This window comes from Rhinopithecus bieti, unplaced genomic scaffold (genome assembly GCF_001698545.2).
Source record: "Rhinopithecus bieti isolate Rb0 unplaced genomic scaffold, ASM169854v2 scaffold_66718, whole genome shotgun sequence".
NCBI classification, from domain to species: domain Eukaryota; kingdom Metazoa; phylum Chordata; class Mammalia; order Primates; family Cercopithecidae; genus Rhinopithecus; species Rhinopithecus bieti.
This window is the reverse complement of record NW_016825567.1, coordinates 465706-487529: the sequence shown is the minus strand read 5'-3', so window position 1 is coordinate 487529 and position 21824 is coordinate 465706. Positions and strand designations below refer to the sequence as shown.

Sequence of the window (21824 nt, the reverse complement as noted above, 5' to 3'; positions counted from 1 at the left end):
GAACAAGCAGTAAAGAATCTAGGAGAAAAGTTGTTGCTGGACTTGGAGCTTGCACAGGTTCTGGGGGACCAAAGCGAAGGAAAACAGAGGCAGTTTGGTCAGAGAGAGAAGTCTAAGTGGGAGGGAGCACCACACCGGTTACATTTCATTAGTTCACAGGGCAGGCTGAACCCACAGAGGAAGCACCAGGGCTGTAAGGATCCCTCCAGCACCCACCGCCTTCATAAAATTGTAGTTTATTCATAAGCATAAAAGTGACTATTGAAAAGGAAAAATCTAGACTGAGTGCGGTGGCTCACGCCTGTAATCCCAGTACTTTGGGAGGCCGAGGTGAGAAGACAGCATTAACTCAGGAGTTTGAAACCAGCCTGAGCAACATAGGGAGATTCTGTCTCTACAAAAAAATTAAAAAATTAGCCAGGTGTGGTGGTGCATGCCTATGGTTTCAGCTACTTGGGAGGCTGAGGTGGGAGGATTGTTTGAGCCAGGGAGGTCAAGGCTGCAGTGAGCTGTGATCACAGCCTGGGCAACAGAGCAAGACCCTGTTTCCAGAAAAAAAGGAAAGAGCTCACATGTCAAAGGCACTTATGTTGCCATGAGAAAGCCACAGGATTGTGTGATATTTGGTGTAATTTGATGGATGGGTTCTGTATGGACAAAGCAAGAGTCCAGGGAATTTTAGAGGGAGAGAGTGATTCAAGTCAGGTCAAACCTACAGTTGGTTATTAGGCTCAAAATAATCTAAAGAACCTGGATTTTAGAGCCTGGTCCCAAAATCCAGCCATGAGCAATTGTAAAAAACTCGGTCAACTTCTCTAAAAGCCAGTAAGATAGCTTCATCATTTTCCATTTTTAAGAGCCAGATGGCATTAGTGTTATTATGTATAGTATTTACAATTTGTAACATTTTTGCAACTCTGTGCTAGGTGTTTTAAGGTCATTATCTCTAATATTCATTCTGACCCTGCGAGGACCCCTAGAAGCCAGAATTCAGGACAGTTGAATTCTGAAAGTTGAGAGAAGAGTGCCAAACTCATGCATTAATTCCTGAGCCCAAGCTCTGTCCATTCTGACAAGTTGCCCAATACATGAATTCCCTTCATGATTTTCTCCCAGCTTCTTTTCCTGTGGGACATGTTCTTGCTATTTCTTTTCTTTTCTTTTCTTTTTTTTTGAGATAGAGTCTTCCTCTGTCGCCCAGGCTGGAGTGCAGTGGTGTGATCTTGGCTCACCACGGCTTCTGCCTTCCGGGTTCAAGCGATTCTCCTATCTCAGTCTCCTGAGTAGCTGAGACTATAGACAGGTACCACCATGCCCAGCTAATTTTTGATATTTAATAGAGACAGGGTTTCGCCATGTTGACCAGGCTGGTCTCAAATTCCTGACCTCAGGTGATCCGCCCACCTTGGCCTCCCAAAGTGCTGGGATGACAGATGTGAGCCACTGCACCCGGCTCGCTGTTCTTTTTTCTAGCACTCTGATTAAGTCTGAACCTTTAACTTTTATTATCCTCTGCCTTAAGACAAGAACTAATGAGGCTGTCCATGCCGGCAATTCTCAAGCCCATCAGACACAAGGCCTCTTTTTATATCCTGAGATATAATTATTTAAAAACTTGCTTAGTCACATACATTTGTAAAAAATCAATACAATATCCTATTATATAAAGGAGAAAAAAAGAAAGAAAAATTTATGAACAAATAAGGAACATTTCAATATACAAATGCTCAGGTACAGTGACATCAGGAGCTACCTCTAAGTAGTATCAGTGTGAATTCAATAGTTATACATGCATACTGATATGAGCTGAGACATTACCATGTAGTAAAGTTCTAAACAAAACAAAGAACAATATCCTCTCAACTGAAAAGGTAACTGCATTCCTGAAAAATTTAGCATATATTTAATTTCTGTTTATATAAAAAATATTTTTAGCCCTTTTCCCCCCACTAGCACCGCTGGGCCTGTAGGTCTCTGTCGAGCCGCGGACACGGGTCTCTGTTCCGCAGGATGGGGTTTGTTAAAGTTGTTAAGAATAAGGCCTACTTTAAGAGATACCAAGTGAAATTTAGGAGACGACGAGAGGGTAAAACTGATTACTATGCTCGGAAACGCTTGGTGATATAGGATAAAAATAAATACAACACACCCAAATACAGGATGATAGTTCGTGTAACAAACAGAGATATCATTTGTCAGATTGCTTATGCCCGTATAGAGGGGGATATGATAGTCTGCGCAGCATATGCACACGAACTGCCAAAATATGGTGTGAAGGTTGGCCTGACAAATTATGCTGCTGCATATTGTACTGGCCTGCTGCTGGCCCGCAGCCTTCTCAATAGGTTTGGCATGGACAAGATCTATGAAGGCCAAGTGGAGTTGACTGGCGATGAATAAAAGGTGGAAAGCATTGACGGTCAGCCAGGTGCCTTTACCTGCTATTTGGATGCAGGCCTTGCCAGAACTACCACTGGCAATAAAGTTTTTGGCGCCTGAAGGAAGCTGTGGATGGAGGCTTGTCTATCCCTCACAGTATCAAACAATTCCCTGGTTATGATTCTGAAAGCAAGGAATTTAATGCAGAAGTACACCGGAAGCAATCATGGGCCAGAATGTTGCACATTACATGTGCTACTTAATGGAAGAAGATGAAGATGCTTACAAGAAACAGTTCTCTCAACACATAAAGAACAGTGTAACTCCAGACATGATGGAGGAGATGTATAAGAAAGCTCATGCTGCTATACGAGAGAATCCAGTCTATGAAAAGAAGCCCAAGAAAGAAGTTAAAAAGAAGAGGTGGAACCGTCCCAAAATGTCTCTTGCTCAGAAGAAGGATCGGGTAGCTCAAAAGAAGGCAAGCTTCCTCAGAGCTCAGGAGCGGGCTGCTGAGAGCTAAACCAAATAATTTTCTATGATGATTTTTCAGATATAGGCAATAAACTTACAGACAGAAAAAAAAATATTTTAGAGTCCAGTAATATAAACACTTTTCACCCCAAAATGTCAGGCCAGATGTTCTAAAGTCACAGTCACAAGTGACACTTCTTCACAGTATGAGACTATCCTACGCCTTGCAAGGTATCTAGTATCCCTGGCCTTTGTCCTGTTTCATGTACATTTCACTTTTTTCCCATACTAGCTTCTCTCAGTTACAGTTCTTGATGTGATTGTCCACTCAGACATCTGCCTCTTTTAACAGGGAGTCATTTAAAGACTCCAGTTTCTCTCTTTCTTTAAATTTCTAAATTTTTTATTTTTGAGACAGTCTTGTTCTGTTGACCAGGCTGGAATGCAGTGGCAAGATCTCAGCTCACTGCAACCTCTACTTCCCAGCTTCAAGCGATTCTCCTGCCTCAGCCTCCTGAGTAGCTGGGATTACAGGCATGCACCACTACGCCCTGGTAATTTTTATATTTTTAGTAGAGACAGGGTTTTACCATCTAGGCCAGTATGATCTCGAACTCCTGACCTGACCTCAGGTGATCCACCTGCCTTGGCCTCCCAAAGTGCTGGGATTACAGGCATGAGACACTGCCCCCAGCCTAAAGACTGCAGTTTCTTTATGATCATTGGAATGGGGACTGAGCAACTGGCACCTTCCCTGTCTGTCCATCAAGGGGCATGTGTTGGATGTGTGTGGATGCTACTTCCATTAGGTAAATTCATGGTAGTTACTTATGTCACACTCTGGAGGAAACAGACCACTGAGTATGCATTTAGTAAACATAAATTTAGTCAGCGGATCTGTTTCCTTAACAGAATATGGCTCTGCTGCACTGTATCCTTCAACCAACTGCTCCAATTATTGTGACAAACAAAAGTAGCCCCATAAATTTTCACAATACGCCATAGTGGGTGGTCCTTTTGCCTGGTTTTAGCTGTAGACACATATTCCTCCTTACTTTATATGTTTCTCCCCACTCTTGTTTTATTCCTAGACAGCTAATAAGACTTGAATATCAAATTCTTTCGCATTTTGAAAATCCCAGTGTATTACAGTCTCATGTCCTTCTGTGGTTGGTATCAAGTAAGTGAGAGTTGGAATACTCAGGTTTTGACAGCGACAGAGACCATCCTCCTGTAGCTGCCGCTTACTTGGTGCTGAAGATCACAGCTGATAAGATTATAAAACTACACACGTGTAGAGTGCTTATTTTTAGATGTTAGCAATTTCTTCTTTTGCACATAATCTGTATTTAGACCCAATTAGCAAGCTTTCTCTCTATCCTTCTCTGCGAAGGCCAAACACTACCCAGTGAGGGTATATAAAAAATGAAAGAAAGAAAAACTACCAAAGGTGACCCGAAGTAATAAATCCAAGATTTTAAAAGAAGAAAAGGGCCTCCATGTTTTTAAGACTCAAAATGGTCACAGGAAAATGATACATGTTGGGTTACATTTTCTACGTTTGAGTAAGTTATGAGGTAACCTACCTCGAAAGGCTCAATGAGAAGAAACTCCAACTTTAATTATTTTTCTTTTTTTTTGAGACGGAGTCTCGGCTCTGCCAGGCCTGGGGTGGAAGTGGCAAGCCTGGGCCCGGATCCCTCAAGCTCAGCTGCAAGCTCGCCGCCTCCCAGGTTCACGCCATTCTCCTGGCCTCAGCCTCCGGTAGCTGGGGCTACAGCGCCCGCACCACGCGCGGCTAGTTTTTTTGTATTCTTTTTAGTAGAGACGCGGGTTGTCCACGCGTGTTAGCCAGGATGGTCTCCATCTCCTGCCTCGTGATCTGCCCGTGCTCGGCGTCCCAAAAGGTGCTGGGAATACACGCATTTTGTTTTTGTTTTTTTTTTTTTTTGTTTTGTTTTTTTTTTTTTTTTTTTTTTTTGTTTTTTTTTGAGCATTTTTTTTTTTTTTTTTTTTTTGTTGAGCCAGCCGAGAGCGCCCTGGCCTTTTTTTTTTCTTCCTCAAGCCTGTAATAGCCCAGCACTTTGGAGGCGCGAGACGGGCGGTCAACGAGGTGTCAGGAGATGGAGACCATCTTGGCTAACACAGTAGAAAAAACCCCGTCCTCCTACCTAAAAAATAGAGCGAAAAAACTAGCGGGCGACGGTGCGCCAGGGCCGCCCTGTCAAGTACCAGCATAACGTCGGGAGGCTGAGCGCAGGAGAATGCGCGTAAAGAGGACCCGGAGGCCGGAGCTTTCAGTGAGCAGCGATCGCGTCACTGCACTTCCAGCCTGGAAGAGCGAGACTTCCGTTCTGAAAAAAAAAAAAAAAAAAAAAAAAAAAAGGGAAGGGTCCCATAATCCGTGAGCAGGGTTTACCAAAATATATAGGCCGGAGTACGAGTGGGCTCAAGGCCTGTAAAAAATCCCAGCACTTTTGGGAGGCCGAACGAAGGTGCGGATCACGAAGGTCAAGGAGATCGACGGACGCGATTCCCTGGCTTTAAACCAGGGTGGAAACCGCTGTTCCTTTCGTGACCTAAAAACTCATACAAAACACTAGCCCGGCGGGTGTCGGCTCGGCGGCGCGCCTGTAGTCCACCTGCTCGGGAAGGCTGAGGGCAGCCCGGAAAGAAGGCATCGCGCGTGAAAACCCGGGGAGGCCGGAGGCTTTTAGCAAGTGAGCTGAGACTTCCGGGGGCCCCACTGCACTGCCCAGCCCGCTGGCCGCAGAAGCGACGACTGGCCGTGCTCAAGAAAAAAAAAAAAAAGAAACTCAACTTTTAATGTGATGTATCCATTAGTTGTTCAATAGATATCCAGGGAGTCTGTGCTTTATACAAGGTTCTGTGCAATGTACAAAGCCAGAACTCCCAACTTAGGTGCATTGGAATCACCTGGAGGCCCCCTTGTTAAAATGTGGAACCTGGCCGGGCCTAGTGATTCACTTCTGTAATTCCAGCACTTTGGGAGGCCTAGGCAGGAGGACGGCTTGAGAGGCCAGGAGTTTGAGACCAACCAAACTGGGGAACATAGAGAGACTTCTCTACAAAAAAAACTTAAAAATTAACTGGGTTTGATGATGTGCACCTGTAAAGTCAACTACTCAGGAGGCTGAGGAGAGAGGATCGCTTGAGCCCAGGAGGTCAAGGCTGCAGTGAGCAATGATTGTGCTGCTGTACTCCAGCCTAGGCAACAGAGCAAGACCCTGTCTCCAAAAAGAAAAAAAGAAAAAAAATGTGAATTCTGATCGCACATATCAGTTGGGGGCTGACAGCCTGTTTCTGAGCAATCTCCCAGGTGACGCCCTTACTGCTGGCCAGCAAAGGACATTTTGAGTACTAAGGCACATTAGGGAATAAAATAATTAAACATGGAAACTGCCTTCAAAGAACTTACAATTTGCATAAGGAGATACATTTTTTTCCAAACCAAACAGAAGAGCCATGTGCCGTAAAAGTGATGCAACAGGTCAAATGATTAATTACTCGTGGCTCAGGAGTGGTAGCACGTCTGGGATGAAGAAGGTGGCATTTAGGTTGAGTTCCTAGTGAAGGAAGGATTGGTAGCAATAGGGAGGTACAGAAGGGACAGGATGTCTAGCAGAGGGACCAGTGTCAACAAAAAGACCCTTAACCCTCAGGTGAAGAGGGAGAAGTTCCACCGGGAGGGAATGCCTGCTGGAGGTGTGGATAAAATGGTGAAACAGGGGCCTGAGAAATTGGCCTGAGAACATCTGGGGAAGCACCCAGGACACGAGTCAAGAAGTCTAGAACTGAGCTTTATTACAACTGTCCTCAGAGCAGTGGGAGAAACAAAGGGGCGGAGGAAAGGAAATAGAGGCTGAAAGACCAGTCAAGAGGCTCCTGAAATAGTCTAGAAGAAATAAATCCTCAAATAGACACAGTCATAAATCTTTGATAAGAAACGAAAATGCTGAACTATTTATATCTGAGTTTCCCATATTGGATCTTACTTGAATAATGACCCATCTTTTCCTCATTTGACAAGCAGTTACCAGCATTTCTTTAAGGGTTAGAGCAAGACAGATCTATTAATTAAAAGTTGTAAGATGATGTTCTTAGAATGCTCACTCCTGGATTATGCTGGAAATAACTAAGAGATGCTATAATTATTTTAAGAGACTTAAGATGTAAGTTCTCTGTTAACAAATAGTGTCCCACCTAACACAAAGTACTCAGTGATCTTTCATTCTCAGAAGAGGAGGTCTTAGCTTCACTGACCATATTTCCCCTTACTTCAATGCCCAATACTATGTCGGTTTTAGGTCATCCCAGAAGAGATATATTTCTAGTATTTCCAGAGAAAAGCATCTGGTTTTAAAATACAGTAAGAGGGGCTGCCTCCAAAATAGTAGTTTACAGAGTGGGAGAATGCAAGGTGTTCCACAGTAGAAAATACTGTCATTTTAAATTCTCCAATTTCCAGATTTTCAGGCAGGGTATGTGTGATTTGACACCCTGGCAATGTGGACAGTGTCCGAATTGCACTTGCCTTTCAGGTCTTAGAGTTTCAGACCCCTGACTCCTTTCCTGTCCCTGTAGGAGACATCAGAAGTCTCTGAAGTATACGGAAAACTAAAAGGAGATCTTAAAGTTTCCATGTTTCTTTCTAAATCCTAATTAAATGAAAACTCTTCTAAGGAAAAAGCTTGCTCTGAAGCAGTTGGTTGAAGTGTACAGTGCAGCAGAACCATGTACTGTTAAGGAAACAGATCCACTGACTACATTTGTGTTTACTAAATGCATACACAGTGGTCTATTTCCAACTCAACGTGAACTTAGGTAACTGCCATTAACTTGCCTAATGAAGGTAGCATCCACACACATCAAACACATGGCCCTCGATGGACAGACAGGGAAGGTGCCAGTTGTTCAATCCCTGTCTTGATGATCATAAAGAAACTGAAGACTGTAAACCACTGCCTGTTAAAAGAATTAGATGTCTGGGTAGGCAATCACATCAATAATTTAAACTGTGAGAAGTTAGTAGGGAAAAAGAGTGAAATGTACATGAAATGGCACCAAACTGCCTGAACCAAGGAGGCAAAGGTGGAGCCCCAAGGCGGTCAGTCCACCCCATGTGGAAAGGAACTATTTCAAAGACATCGGTCGGAGACCTTCATGCCAGGACACCAGCAAGCTGGCAAAACAGATCTTGCAAAGGGTTTCTGCACTCCGTCTGTGAGCTTCATTAACAGGCACTCGGGACTGAGAACCTTCCTGTCAGCTGTGGCAGGTAAATAGCCAATAGAGAGAAGCTATTAATTTAAGACACACCATTGATAATGAAGTCTACCTTAAGAACAGACAACAAGGGGCTTCAGATGCTGAAGCACAGACACAAGACATCCTGGAACTCCAAGTCCAAAGGGCAATGCTCAGGGCACAGATCAATGAAAGCTTTTAAGCTGAGCCACTCTCAAGCTGATGGCTGCCATGCCCAACAGCCATCCCTGGTTACAAGCTAGAGGAAAAGTCCCTGAGTATATCTGTTGTTTCCTGGGTGTAAAGATGCTAAATGCCAGGTGCTTTCCTCTAGAGTGGAAGGTATAGGGGTGGGGCAGTGCCTGCAGAAGCAGCAAGGTCAAGAGAGTTCATCTGGTTATTGTCATTAAAAAAGACGTCCCAGCCAGGCATGGTGGCTCACGCCTATAATCCCAGCACTTTGGGAGGCCGACGATGGCGGATCCCTTGAGGTCAGGAGCTCAAGACCAGGCTGGCCAATGTGGTGAAATCCTGTCTCTACTAAAAACAAAACCAAACAACAACAAAAAATTAGCCAGGCGTGTTGGCGCATGCCTATAATCCCAGCTACTTGGGAGGCTGAGGCAAGAGAACTGCTTGAATCCGGGAGGCAGAGGTTGCAGCGAGCCAAGATCATGCCACCGCGCTCCAGCCTGGGTGACAGAGGGAGACTCTGTCTCAGAAACAAAACAAAAACAAAAAACAACTTTCTGAGCATGCATTTTGGGTGCATTTTGAAGTGCAGCTTGCAGCATGTAGAAGTTGGGCTTCTGGTTCACAGAGTGCTGCAACTAAAGTATTAGATGTCTGCATATTTCCAGATATACTTAGATCATATTTTAGGCCACCTTTCTTCTTTTTTTTCCTAATCCAGGACGTGCTCAGTATTCCCTCTCCACTCACACTGAAGAACTTCAAGTAGCGGCTACACTTTGCAGTGCCTCCCACTCAGGCTGCAATATCCTAAGCATTTATCTTCAATCGCTGGGAACTCTTGAAACAGCCCACATCAATCATGACTCAGCAGTTTTTCCTTACCATGAAAACAGCAGAGCAATGGGTTTCTCCATTTTTGGAGTTAATACATTAGCTATAAATGTAATTCCATAGTAGATATGCAACAACAAAAAAAACCTCTGGGGCAAATTGTGCCGCTTTTCAGAGGGTAACAGGAGATGTTTGACTCAAGATGGAATGTAAGAACCCTCATGACCTCCCTCTCCTTCTCTTTAACCTGTTCATGGTTATGCAGAATAAACCCCTAATACTTTTGATGAGTGAGGCAAATGGCCTTCCTGTAGAGGCAGAATCATAAGAATTTTCAAGAAAGTTTGTGTGGCCAGCCTGAAGTTCCAGGGAAGAGGAATGGGTATTTGGACTAGAGAAATACGTGGTTAATTCTGAGCTCTAAGTGATTGGTCCACATTGGACTACTTCAGTTCCTGGGTCGATGTTTCGGAGTTTCCATCAGTTAAACAATGTCCACAGTAAACTGCCATGACCACTTAACCTTAACTGCAAACTACATCCACTTAATCCTTTGGGGTCCCTTTCTATTCATAATAATCCAGAAAAATTTTGTATTGTGCTTTATTTCCTCAATCATATCTCCTTTAATTCTTCAACAAGCCTTTCCTGATTAGAAAAGCCAGAAAACTCATCCGAATATCTCTGCTGAAGATCTGGACAAAGTTTTCAAGTATTATTGAATTTTAATCCACTCAACAAAATCCTCCAATGTTGTTTCATTTTATTTCAGGGTCTAGTTTCTGTATACAACTGCAAGGGTAGGGGCCACCTATTTATTATGCTTTATTTATAGACCCATGTGTATATGGGAGAATTTAACATATATAAAAGGAACCTGAATTTTTCAGTCTTAGACTTTCAGGATTCCCTGTATTTAAATAATAGCTGTTGATCTAAAAAATCTGCAAGAGAAACGTAATCCTTAGATTTTTTTTTCTTCTCCAAATCAGAGTAGTAAAGCAAAATGAAATGGGTGAATGCTGTTTGTCAATCCTACAGTGGTATAAAAAAATGGTGTAGTGTGACCAAAAGCATACTTCTGATGAAAGTCCACTACTGGACAGGACACAACCTAAAAGTTACTGTCCCCACAGGCTGCCTTACAAGTGTCCTCACACTCCAAAGAGGAGTGGGAGGTAGAAGTGAAATGATTGAGGGAAGTTTTCTTTTTCTGAGATGGAGCGTGACTCTTGTTGCCCAGGCTGGAGTGCAACGGTACGATCTTGACTCACTACAACCTCTACCTCCCGGGTTTAAGTGATTTCTCCTGCTTCAGTCTCCCGAGTAGCTGGGATTACAGGCACCCGCCACCACTCCTGGCTACTTTTTTGTATTTTTAGTGGAGACAAGCTTTCATCACATTGGCCAGGCTGGTCTCAAATTCCTGACCTCAGGTGATCCGCCCACCTCAGCCTCTCAAAGTGCTGGGATTACAGGCGTGAGCCACCATGCCCAGCCGATTGAGTGAAATTTTCTAAGACAACTGCCGGTCATATCCCACAGGGGACTGGGCTCTAGGATAGCCCATGTGTATATGGGAAGAAAAGTTTCCTTGGGTCTTCTTGTCCACAAGACAACCTCAGGGATCTCTTCCTATCCCAACAACCTCTGTCTATCTCAACAACCATTGTGGTCAACAAGGAGGAAGCATTCCAAAACTTGTTCACACAGAACAATTCAAATATAGATGATGGAGGAAAAACAAACTTTGAAAAGAGGGCACAATTTGCTATTCCCACTGGATTTATTTTAAACAACTCCCCACCACACACAATAAAAGGTCTTAAGAGAGCCATCATGGCTGGGCACGGTGGCTCACACCTGTAATCCCAGCACTTTGGGAGGCCGAGGCAGGTGGAACACCTGAGGTCAGGAGTTCGAGACCAGCCTAGCCAACATGGTGAAATCCTGCCTCTACTAAAATTACAAAAATCAGCCAGGCTTGGTGGTGGGTGCCTGTAACCCCAGCTACTTGGGAGGCTGAGGCAGGAGAATCACTTGAATCTGGGGGTGGAGGTTGCAGTCAGCCGAGATCACGCCACTGCACTCCAGCCTGGGTGACAGAGCAAGACTCCGTCTGAAGAAAAAAAAAAAAAGAGAGACATCTGTTTATATTATGCTTTGCTGAAACTCTCTTCCTGTTGCATTATTGTGATAAGGTGAAAGTTAGTAAAAAAGAACTTTTGTTGTTTTTAAACTCATACAACCTCACCTGAGAGATGAATGATAGGTAATATTTGCAGGTACAATTTTCAGTATACTTTCACAATTCCAATCAATTTCTACTTTGGGACACTTGTGATTTTCCAGAACTCTAAAATGCATTGAGAGAAATTGTGATTAAAATCATGTTTTAAGAGTTACTCTTTATATTTTTAATGCAAGTAAGAAGCTTTCTTCTGGGGAGCACATTTCCCATTAATCCTCGCTCTTATGCAAATAATGACCTCACTCTTCATTGATGATTTGGGAGTTCTACTCCCACTCTCTCTTCCTTCCCATTTCTGCCACCACCCTGAGGGTTTCAGGGCCCTTAGGACAAGGCTTGTCACCTCCAGGTTCTTAGGCCTACAGGTTCCTTGGTTTCCAGGTTTTTTGGCCTCCTTATCTCCTAGGACTCTTGCCTGGCATCTGCACATGAACCGCCATCCCTTGGAGCTTAGTATTGCTCAGAACTGTTACTCTACGTCTGAAATCTTCAATTCTATTCTCTTTGCTTTTGATCACAACCTATTGGTTCCCACAATCCCCGAATCTTTGACCACCTGTATCTTCTTTCGGCCTACTCCTAAAGAGGCTGGGTGCCATGATCTAGCACTTGCCCATACTTTTCTCAAAGCCTTCACCTCCTCTGACCACTTACCTTCCCTCCTACGACCCCCACACAGCCCAATCTCAATCCCAGGGGGTCCCAGCATCCTTTCCTGTTCCCACACTGGGTCGCTGGTCATTACTGAGACTACCTACCAGTGGTCCCTACCCTTGCCAGGGCCCTAGTGACAATCCTTCTCAACATTCTCCTCTCCTTCCCACATGGAAACTCCGTCAAGCCTGTCCCTTCTCTTCCAGTCTCCTTCCTCATCAACCTCTTCTCCCATTATCAGTGGAAGATCTTTGTTGGAAAATTCGAAGGCAAGCAGTAAACCTTCTCCAACTTCCTCCTCCTCCTTCTCCTCCTCCTCCTCCATGAAGACAATTCAGCCCCAACTCCAATCTTCCATCATTCGCAGTGGAAAAAATATTTTCATCCCTCCTCCTCCACCTTTTCCTCCTCTTTCCCCTCTTAAAAGCAAATCCACCCACTAACTGTTTCCATGCCTTCAGAATCTCTCCTCTCAGGCCTCTGTAGGGCCCACACATCTTACAACCTTCACTAGTTAACTCCTTCCTTTCACTGTCCAGCTTCCAGAAGGAGCATCTACATTCCCATGTCCCCTTCCTGACCTCTCAATCAGTCACCACCCCAGGGCCTGTGCCCGCCACTGAACCAGCACTTCCTAAATTTGCAGGGTCTCCTAGTTGCTGAATGCAACAGCAATGGCAATATATTCATCTTAATGGTTTTATATTATTATTTTATTTATAATACTAAACTGAAACATGTTTATAAACTTGGCATAGTATGAGGCAGGTAAGAGTCAGTAGAGAAAAAAAGGGTAAAAAGTATAGGAAAACATGTATGGCCATGCCCAGGCACACAGTAGGGGATTAATATATGGCAGGTGTATAAATTCAGGGCATCTAGAAGCAGCTTTGAATAAGATGAAACTCAAACCCTTCTCATTGGACTTGTCGAAAGTGCAAATTGGATATGTCACTTCCCTAATTACCTTCTAGTTGCTTCCCAGTGTCTACAGGATTAAGTCCAAACTTCTTAACCAGGTACTTCATTGATTCGGCCCCAGCTGTCTCATGTCCAAGCAGGTCCCCTACACACACTGTGCTCATTAAACTCTGCACAGGACATACCATGATCTCTTTGCTTCCAAGGGACTCTTCTGTGTCTGGCAAACTCTAACTCATTCTTCAAGCCTCAGCCTTCCCTGATCCCACTTGCCTCTTATCCTTTTGTTCCCTCCAGTGTTCCCATACTCTGTTTCTCCGGTCTCCCTGCATGTTTTGTCCCTTGAGTGGGCATTCACATCCTATACAGCAATTCTGTGCCATCTCTCCCACTAAGGCTTGAGGGCAAGTTAATGGAACTGCCCACACTTGCAATTCTATTGCCCGGCATGTGGGTGCTCTCTAATATGTATTTGCTGAAAGCATGGTGAATAAGAATAGGATTCAGATAAAATGTTCTATGGTGCAACTAACTTTGTATGGACTGCACTAAACAGTAGAAGAGAAAGCTAAATGGAGAGCTAGCCCTAGAAGCTTAAACTCACCAAAATCATATAACTCAGTTTACTAGTCTGTAAAATAGGAAAATACTTGGTGAGATACTTTGACATTTTCAAACGAAAATAATACACAGGAAGAAAAGCAATCATAATACATATAATCCAACTTCCATCATGATAACTTTCAAATAAACAAGTCATCTTGGCAAATGAGTAACTAGAAAAAAAAATTAGGGAGTAGGCTTCTAAGTAGAGTGTCTACTATGTCATTAAAAAAAAATCCTGTAGTACTTTCCTGATGAAAATAATTTCAAAGGCTGGCTAAGTTTCAACTGGCAGGATTATATTCTGCCAGCTCAGTTCTTCTGCAGGCTTTTAGGATTGACCTGAGATGCCCTTCCAAACTCATGTGTCTCCCTGGTGGCTACTAAAGGCCAGAGTGAACAATTTAAAAGAAAACAAAATACCCTCATGTTATTAAGTGAGATATGTCTCACACATTTGAATTCTAAACAGTATGATAAATTGAATTATGGTTTTATTTCATCAGTTCTCAACTAGTACAATTTAAGACAGTTCATGGGTGCCAAAAAGAGGTAATGAATTTGATAGATAGCAGAGGTCAGATGTCTCGTTCAGTTAAATTATAAGCAAAGCAAATATTCCTTACAAATGTTAAGCGACTTCTACTAACAGGCTAAAAAAAAAAATCTTATTAACTAATTTCTTTGATTTCAACAAAATTTATTTCCATACTCACAGCAGGAAGTGACAGAGTTGAGACTGTAAGTATGAAAGAACACAGTATTTTTTATAATGAGCTTTGGGGAAAAATATAAAAGACAAACAAGCTACTCTCAGAGAAAATGCCTTTAATTGCATCTCTAGTAGTTTGTGATTATTTCCTGTAATTAAAAACTTGATTTGTCGGCCTAAGTTTTTTCAAAGATGAACATGGCTGTTTTTGACTCACACAGGCTCTCACTGACCTAGGCATCCTGATTCAAAACAAGTGAGATGGCCGAGCACGGTGGCTCACGCCTGTAACCCCAGCACTTTGGGAGGTCGAGGCGGGTGGATCACTTGAGGTCAGGAGTTCAAGACCAGTCTGACCAACATGGTGAAACCCTGTCTCTACTAGAAATACAAAAAATTAGCTAGACGTGTGGCACACGCCTGTAATCCCAGTTACTTGGGAGGCTGAGGCAGGAGAATTGCTTCAACCCAGGAGGTGGAGGTTGCAGTGAGCCGAGATCACACCAACTGCACTCTATCCTGGGCAACAGAGTGAGACTCCATCTTCAAACAAAACAAAAAACAAGTGAGAACAGCTTCTGAGAGGTAAAGACAAGATGCTTTGAAGTCCAAATCCATAAGCAAGAACTGAGGAATTTTGTAGTATTTGGTTAAATCAAACATAATTAGAATCCCCCATGACTGAAAGTGAAATAAATGGGCTGATCAGGTAGCCTTTACAATTGGCACCAGGTAGGAAAGGTGACAGGGTGTGGGTATCTTTCCTTGTCAAATATTTGACTACCTGAAGGGGACAGAATGCTTTGGTGAGAAACTACAGAACAGAATCTTAGCACCAAGATTTTGGAGTAAAACAAAGTTACCCAGAATTAGGATTTTTACCATTCCTTCAGAAAATGCATAAATGTCTCTGGAAGACTTCTGAAGTCTTTTAAAGCCAGAATCAGCAAAGGATGAAGAGAATATTAAGGGCATAATGTCCTTGAAACTTTCTGCCTCATTTCCCATCAAATTAAATCTGTAATAGTACCTCCCACTGAATTTTCCTTCCTGCATTGAAATTTCTCAAAATGAAGTCCTGCTCTTGCATATTTAAGGAGTGATTGTGTGTATGTGTGTGTGCGTGTGTATATATATATATATATATATATATATATATGGGTGTTGTGTGTGTGTATATATATATATGGTTATGTGGTGTGTGTGTATATATACTAAGTGGGTGTATGTGTGTGTATATATATATGGGTGTATGTGTGTGTATATATATAATTTGTTGAAACTAAGCATTATTAAGTGTATTAATGAGGAAGGGTAAATTTTATTCTGAATTAACTTTTAAAATCTATGAAGTTAAGAAGTTGATGATCACATTTAAGGTCTCAAAATACTTAGAATATTTTCGTTGTGAAAAATAAGTAAAGTTATACAAAGAACTCTTAAAATTCAATTTAAAAAATTTTAAAAATTGGCAAAAGATCTGAACAACCATCTCACCAAAGAACACACAGATGCATATAAGCATATGAAAAGATACGCAATTCTATACCTAGAAAAACCTAGACTTTGCCAAAAGGCTCCTAGACCTGATAAACGACTTCAGTAAGGTTTCAGGATATTAAATCAACATACCAAAATCAGTAGCATTTCTATCTACCAATAGCATTCAAGCTGAGAGCCAAATGAAGAATGCAATTTCATTTACAATAGCCACACACACACAATAATAAAATACCCAGAAATATTAATATATCTAACCAAGGAGGTGAAAGATCTCTGTAAAGAGAACTATAAAACACTGCTGAAAGAAATCATAGACAACACAAGCAAATGGAAAAACATTCCATGCTAATGGATTGGAAGAATCAATATTATTAAAATGTCCATACTGCCCAAAGCAATCTACAGATTCAACGCTATTCCTATCAAATTGTGAATGTCATGTTTTCATAGAATTAGAAAAAAAAACTATTCTAAAATTCTGGAACCACAAAAGAGCATGAATAGCCAAAGTAACCTTAAACAAAAAGAACAAACATATTAACCTGATTTCAAACTGTACTACAAGGCTACGGTAACCAAAATAGCATGGTGCTGGTACAAAAATAGACATGTAGACCAACAGCATAAGAAATAAACCTACAAATAAAGCTGCACAGCTACAACCAACTGATCTTCAACAAAGTCTGCAAGAATAAGCCATGGGGAAAGGACTCCCTGCTGGGGAAACTGGCTAGCCATATGCAGAGGGATGAAACTGGACCTCTACCTATCACCATATAAAAAATTACCTCAAGATGGATTAAAGACTTAAATGTAAGACCTCACACTATAAAAATCCTAGAAGAAAACCAAGGAAATACCCCTCTGGACATTGGCCTAGGCAAAGAGTTTATGATTAAGTCTTCAAAAGCAATTGCAACAAAGACAAAAATTGACAAGTAGAACCTAATTAACTGATGAGCTTCTGCACAGCCAAAGAAACTATCAACAGGCTAAACAACCTACAGAACAAGAGAAAATACTTGCAAACTATGCCTCTGACAAGAACTAATATCCAGTATCTATAAGAAACTTAAACAATTCAACAAGAATAAAACCACCCCATTAAAAAGTAAGCAAAAGACATGAACAGACACTTCTCAAAAGAAGACATACATAGGGCCGACAGGCATATGAAAAAAAGCTAATCATCACTGATCATTAAATGCAAATCAAAACCACAACGAGAAACCATCTCACACCAGTCAGAATGGTTATTACTAAAAAGCCAAAAAGTAACAAGTTGGCGAAGCTGTAGAAAAAAGGGAACGCTCATATACTGTTGGTGGGATTATAAATTAGTTCAGTCCCTGTGGAAAGCAGTTTGGAGATTTCACAAAGAACTAAAAACGGGATTACCATTTGACCCAGCAATCTCATTATTGGGTATATACCCAAAGGAAAATACAACATTCTACCAAAAAGATGCCTGCACTTGTATGTTTATTGCAACACTATTCACAAAGACACAGAACTCAGCAAAGACATGGAATCAACCCAGGGGCCCATCAGTGGTGCACTGGATAGAGAAAATGTGGTACATACACACCATGGAATACTATGCAGTCATTTTTAAAAAACCAAAATCATGTCCTTTGCAGCAACATGGATGCAGCTGGAGGCCATTATCCTAAGTGAATTAACACAGAAATAAAACCAAATATCATATGTTCTTACTTATAAGTAGGAGCTAATAAACACACGGACATAACTATGGAAACAATAGACACTGGGGACTCCAAAAGGGGGAAGAGTGGGAGGGAGAGGAACAAAGATTGAAAAACTTCCTATTGAGTGCTGTGTTCACTATCTGCGTGACAGGTTTCATAGAAGCCGAAACCTCAGCATCATACAATATACCCTTGCAGCAAATCTGCACATGTACCCCCTGAATCTAAAATTAAAATATCTTTTAAAAAAGAAAAGATGCTCAGCTGGGTACGGTAGCTCACACCTATAATTCCAGCACTTTGGGAGGCCAAGGTGGGTGGATCTTGAAGTCAGGAGATTGAGACCAGCCTGGCCAACATGCTGAAACCCTGTCTCTATTGAAAATACAAAAGTTAGCCAGGTGTGGTCGTGTGTGCCTGTAGTTCCTGCTACTCGGGAGGCTGAGGCAGGAGAATTGCTTGAATCCAGGAGGTGGAGGCTGCAGTAAGCTGAGATCGTGCCACTGCACTCCAGCCTGGGTGACAGAGTGAGACTCCGTCTTAAAAAAAAAAAAAAAAAAAAAGGAAAAGAAAAAAGAAAAGAAAAGATGCTCAATATCATTTGTTATTAGGGAACTGCAAATTAAAATCACAATGTGATACTACTACACACTATTATAATGACTAAAATCCAAAACATGATAATATCAAATGCTGACCAGGATGCACAGCAACAGGAACTCTCATTCATTGATGATGGAAATGCAAAAATTGTACAGCAAATTTAGAGGACAGTTCATCAGTTTCTTTTCTTTGTTTAAATTATTTTTTTGAGATGGAGTCTCTCTTTGTTGCTCAGGCTGAAGTGCAGTGGCACGATATTGGCTTACTGCAACCTCCACCTCCTGAATCAAGCGATTCTCATGCTCGGCCTCCTGAGTAGCTGGGACTACAGGCACACACCCCCACTCCTGGCTCATTTTTAAATTTTTAGTAGACATGGGATTTTGCCATGTTGACCAAGCTGGTCCTCACCTCCTGACCTCAAGTGATTTGCTCGCCTTGGCCTGCCAAACTGCTGGGATTACTTTACAGGCGTAAGCCACCATCCCAGCCAGTTTGTCAGTTTCTTATGAAGCAATGAAAAGCTCTTAAGCAACAAAAAGACATGGACAAATCTTAAATGCATATTGCCAAGTGTAAGAAGCCAGTTTGAAAAGGCTACATATTGTACAATTCTAATTATATGACATTCTGGGAAAGGCAAAAGAAAGAAGGAAATATAGATATGTGTCTATGCACGGTTTAGTATCCACACATGTATTTCTTTGCTCTGTCAGTTAAATGCCCTCAAAGAAGCAACACCTCACACTGGTCACGGTGGCTCATGCCTGTAATCCTAGCACTTTGGGAGGCCAAAGTGGGTGGATCACCTGAGGTTGGGAGTTTGAGGCCAGCTGGACCAACATGGAGAAACCCCATCTCTACTAAAAATATAAAATTATCCGGGCATGGTGGCACATGTCTGTAATCCCAGTTACCTGGGAGGCTGAGGCAGGAGAATCGCTTGAACCCGGAAGACGGAGGTTGCAGTGAGCCATGATTGCGCCATTGTACTCCAGCCTGGGCAACAAGAGCGAAACTCCATCTCAAAAAAAAAAAAAAAAAAAAAAAGCAGCAGCAATAGCAACACCTTAGTAGTAAAGAACCCATCTTGGTTTAGAACTCCTTAGAGAGATGTCTGATTCTAGGATTGTGGCAGGAAATGCAGAAGATGAGCCTGGAGTATCTTTTAGTGCCATAAAGAAGAGCTACAAAACAACAAAAAACAAAACACCCACAAACCACAAAGAAGAGGAGAAGAGGGTATATCAAGGGAACACAGGGGTCAACTGAAAGGGCTCCCAGTGGCCAAAGTTGGACCAATGTCAGCAACAAAATGAATCAAGTAACACTGGATTCAAACCTAAAGTGAAAATAAATATCCATGAGTCTATACTTTTATGAACAAATGATTGAATAAATAAACACAGGGGAATAAATAAGCACTAATTTCTCATGCAGAGAATTCCAAATAATTTATGCAGATTCTCCACCCTGAAGGAGGGGGAACATAGCACACTCCGTAAGTGTGGATAGCAGGTAATGACTTCCTTCCAAAGAGGACAATATAGAAAAGAGGTGGGGGGGGAGGGTATGTGACTTACAGTGGAGAAACCTGACAAAGACTCCTCAGCCTGGTGATCAAAGTTAATATTTATAGCAATAAATCATGTTGATTATTAGTATTATTTTTTGAAAAAAAAAATTTTGTAGAGGTGAAGTCTCACGATATTGCCCAGGCTGGTCTTGAACCCTTGGCCTCAAGAAATCCTCCTGCCTCAGCCTCCCAAAGCACTGGGATTATAGGTATGAGCCACCATGCCTGGCCAGATTATTGGTACTCTTGACGTGATATAATGATATAATGAGAATGGCTTTTTATTTCTGCGATCTTCCTCCCAAAAACATATCCCTAGTCTACTCATAATAAAATCATCAGACAAGTCTCCATTGAGGGAGATTCTACAAAAGACCTCACCAGTACTCCTTCAAATTGTCAAGGTCATTAAAAATAAGGAGAGTCTGAGAAGCTGTCATAGCCAAGAGCCTAAGGAACAGATCTCACCAAGCAATCTAACTGTATCACAAACGTATGACACAGTCTCACTGAGGGTGAATGTATGTGGAAAGGAGATGGGGAGAAGATGCTGACCTAATTAATGTTGGAAACAAACGATGTCTATTAGACAAAAGACAAAAGAAACTGTCCAAATACACTGTACCCTAATTGATAAAGTTCTTTCCCACAGGTCATGGGTTAACAATTCTGATCTTGTTATTCATGTATACTGAAATGGAATGATTACTTACATTACAGATAGGTAAAAACTACGGCAAAAAAATGAATATGAACTTTAGATAATAACAATGTGTTGATATTAGTTCATTAATCATAACAAATGTACCATACTGATGTAAGATGCTAATACTAGGGTAAACTGCATACATTGTATGTGGGAGCTCTGTGCTATCTTCACGGTTTTTCTGTAAATCTCAAATTGTTCTAAAATAAAAATTAATTTTAAATACATATCAAAGTTTTAAAAAATTACATTATTTTCTACCAAATATTGCCTATCAGCAGTCTAGCTTTAATAAACAAAACACACTGATTTGAAATTAGCTATTAACATCCCCATCTGTGGAATACTGACCTTCACATGTGTTGATATTGTGCTATTTGAATATAAACCCAACTTTCTCTACAGTATTTGATAATTTTACATTCTTAGGTAGAGAAATGTCCATCTTAAGTTGAAGAAGTATAATTAGGTTTATTCTTTTATGGAAACATTTTATTTACCTGTGAGGAAAAGGTCATTTTCAATCTAGAATCTAGGCATATTCAAATTAGTGCTGAAATTCAGCATCTTTTCATTTTACCTTATGGCACCCTTTCACTTTCCTTCGCTTACATTATTCACCTGCGTGTACTCCAGATTATTTCAGAAATCTTAGAAAAGCAAAAATGTTTGTTACAGTTTTGCAAACAGGCTTCTAGCCTTTTGTCCTTAAAATACGGACCCCTATTTCTTACCAAATCTGGTGAGTCAAGGTCTTCATCCTATTTAGAATTCATTAGCATGAGTGACATGAAACTGCAGATATTTGACTGTTTTTGACGTATGTAATCACTAATATCCTATGGTTCCACCTAAAAGACATCAGCATTTCTTTTCTAGAGAGGCATCAATGACTAATCTAAGGATAAAGGAAGAACATCAACCTCTACCAAACCTATCCTCATGGGCCCAAGCACGCCATCCCATTAAAAAAGATAAAGGGCCTATATGTTCGTTTTATTTCAGAGAGTTATTTCTTCAACAAGAGGAACCTTCACCGAGGCCCACACAACATGAATTTCCAAATCAGTTTTTAAGAAAATCAAACATTAAGCTTAGAGAACCCCCTTAGAACATCTTAGTTGCAACTATCAGATGAACTTGTACCCTCTTAATGACTTTATTTTTTCTGTTCACTAGCAATGTTTTTTTTTTACTGTATTAACATATTTAGGATGTATTTTTCTCCCATCACTGCAAAAGAAGTAAAAGTTTGAACTCGAGTTAATTGGTAAATCTGTTTTTCTATTTTGAATTTATTACCTTTTAGTTTTATAAGTTTCCATATAAATCCCAGATTCCTAATGAGAAGCTCTAATTTCATTACACTTTTTAATAGAAATAAAATAAATATTTAATAGCTATTTATATTTCATATGCAGAATTCATAACCCTTTGGT

General features: G+C 41.3%; 1 protein-coding gene and 1 pseudogene across 11 annotated transcripts in view; one reads left to right on the top strand and one right to left on the bottom strand.

The window, feature by feature from the left end:
* The window catches only part of KIAA1217 (KIAA1217 ortholog), a 351420-nt gene that overhangs the window by 250384 nt on the left and 79212 nt on the right, over positions 1 to 21824 (bottom strand). The window lies entirely within an intron of this gene.
* On the top strand, positions 1941 to 2960 carry LOC108522691 (60S ribosomal protein L5 pseudogene; annotated as a pseudogene). The gene has a single exon (XR_001883573.1). The product of XR_001883573.1 is annotated as a 60S ribosomal protein L5 pseudogene (transcript).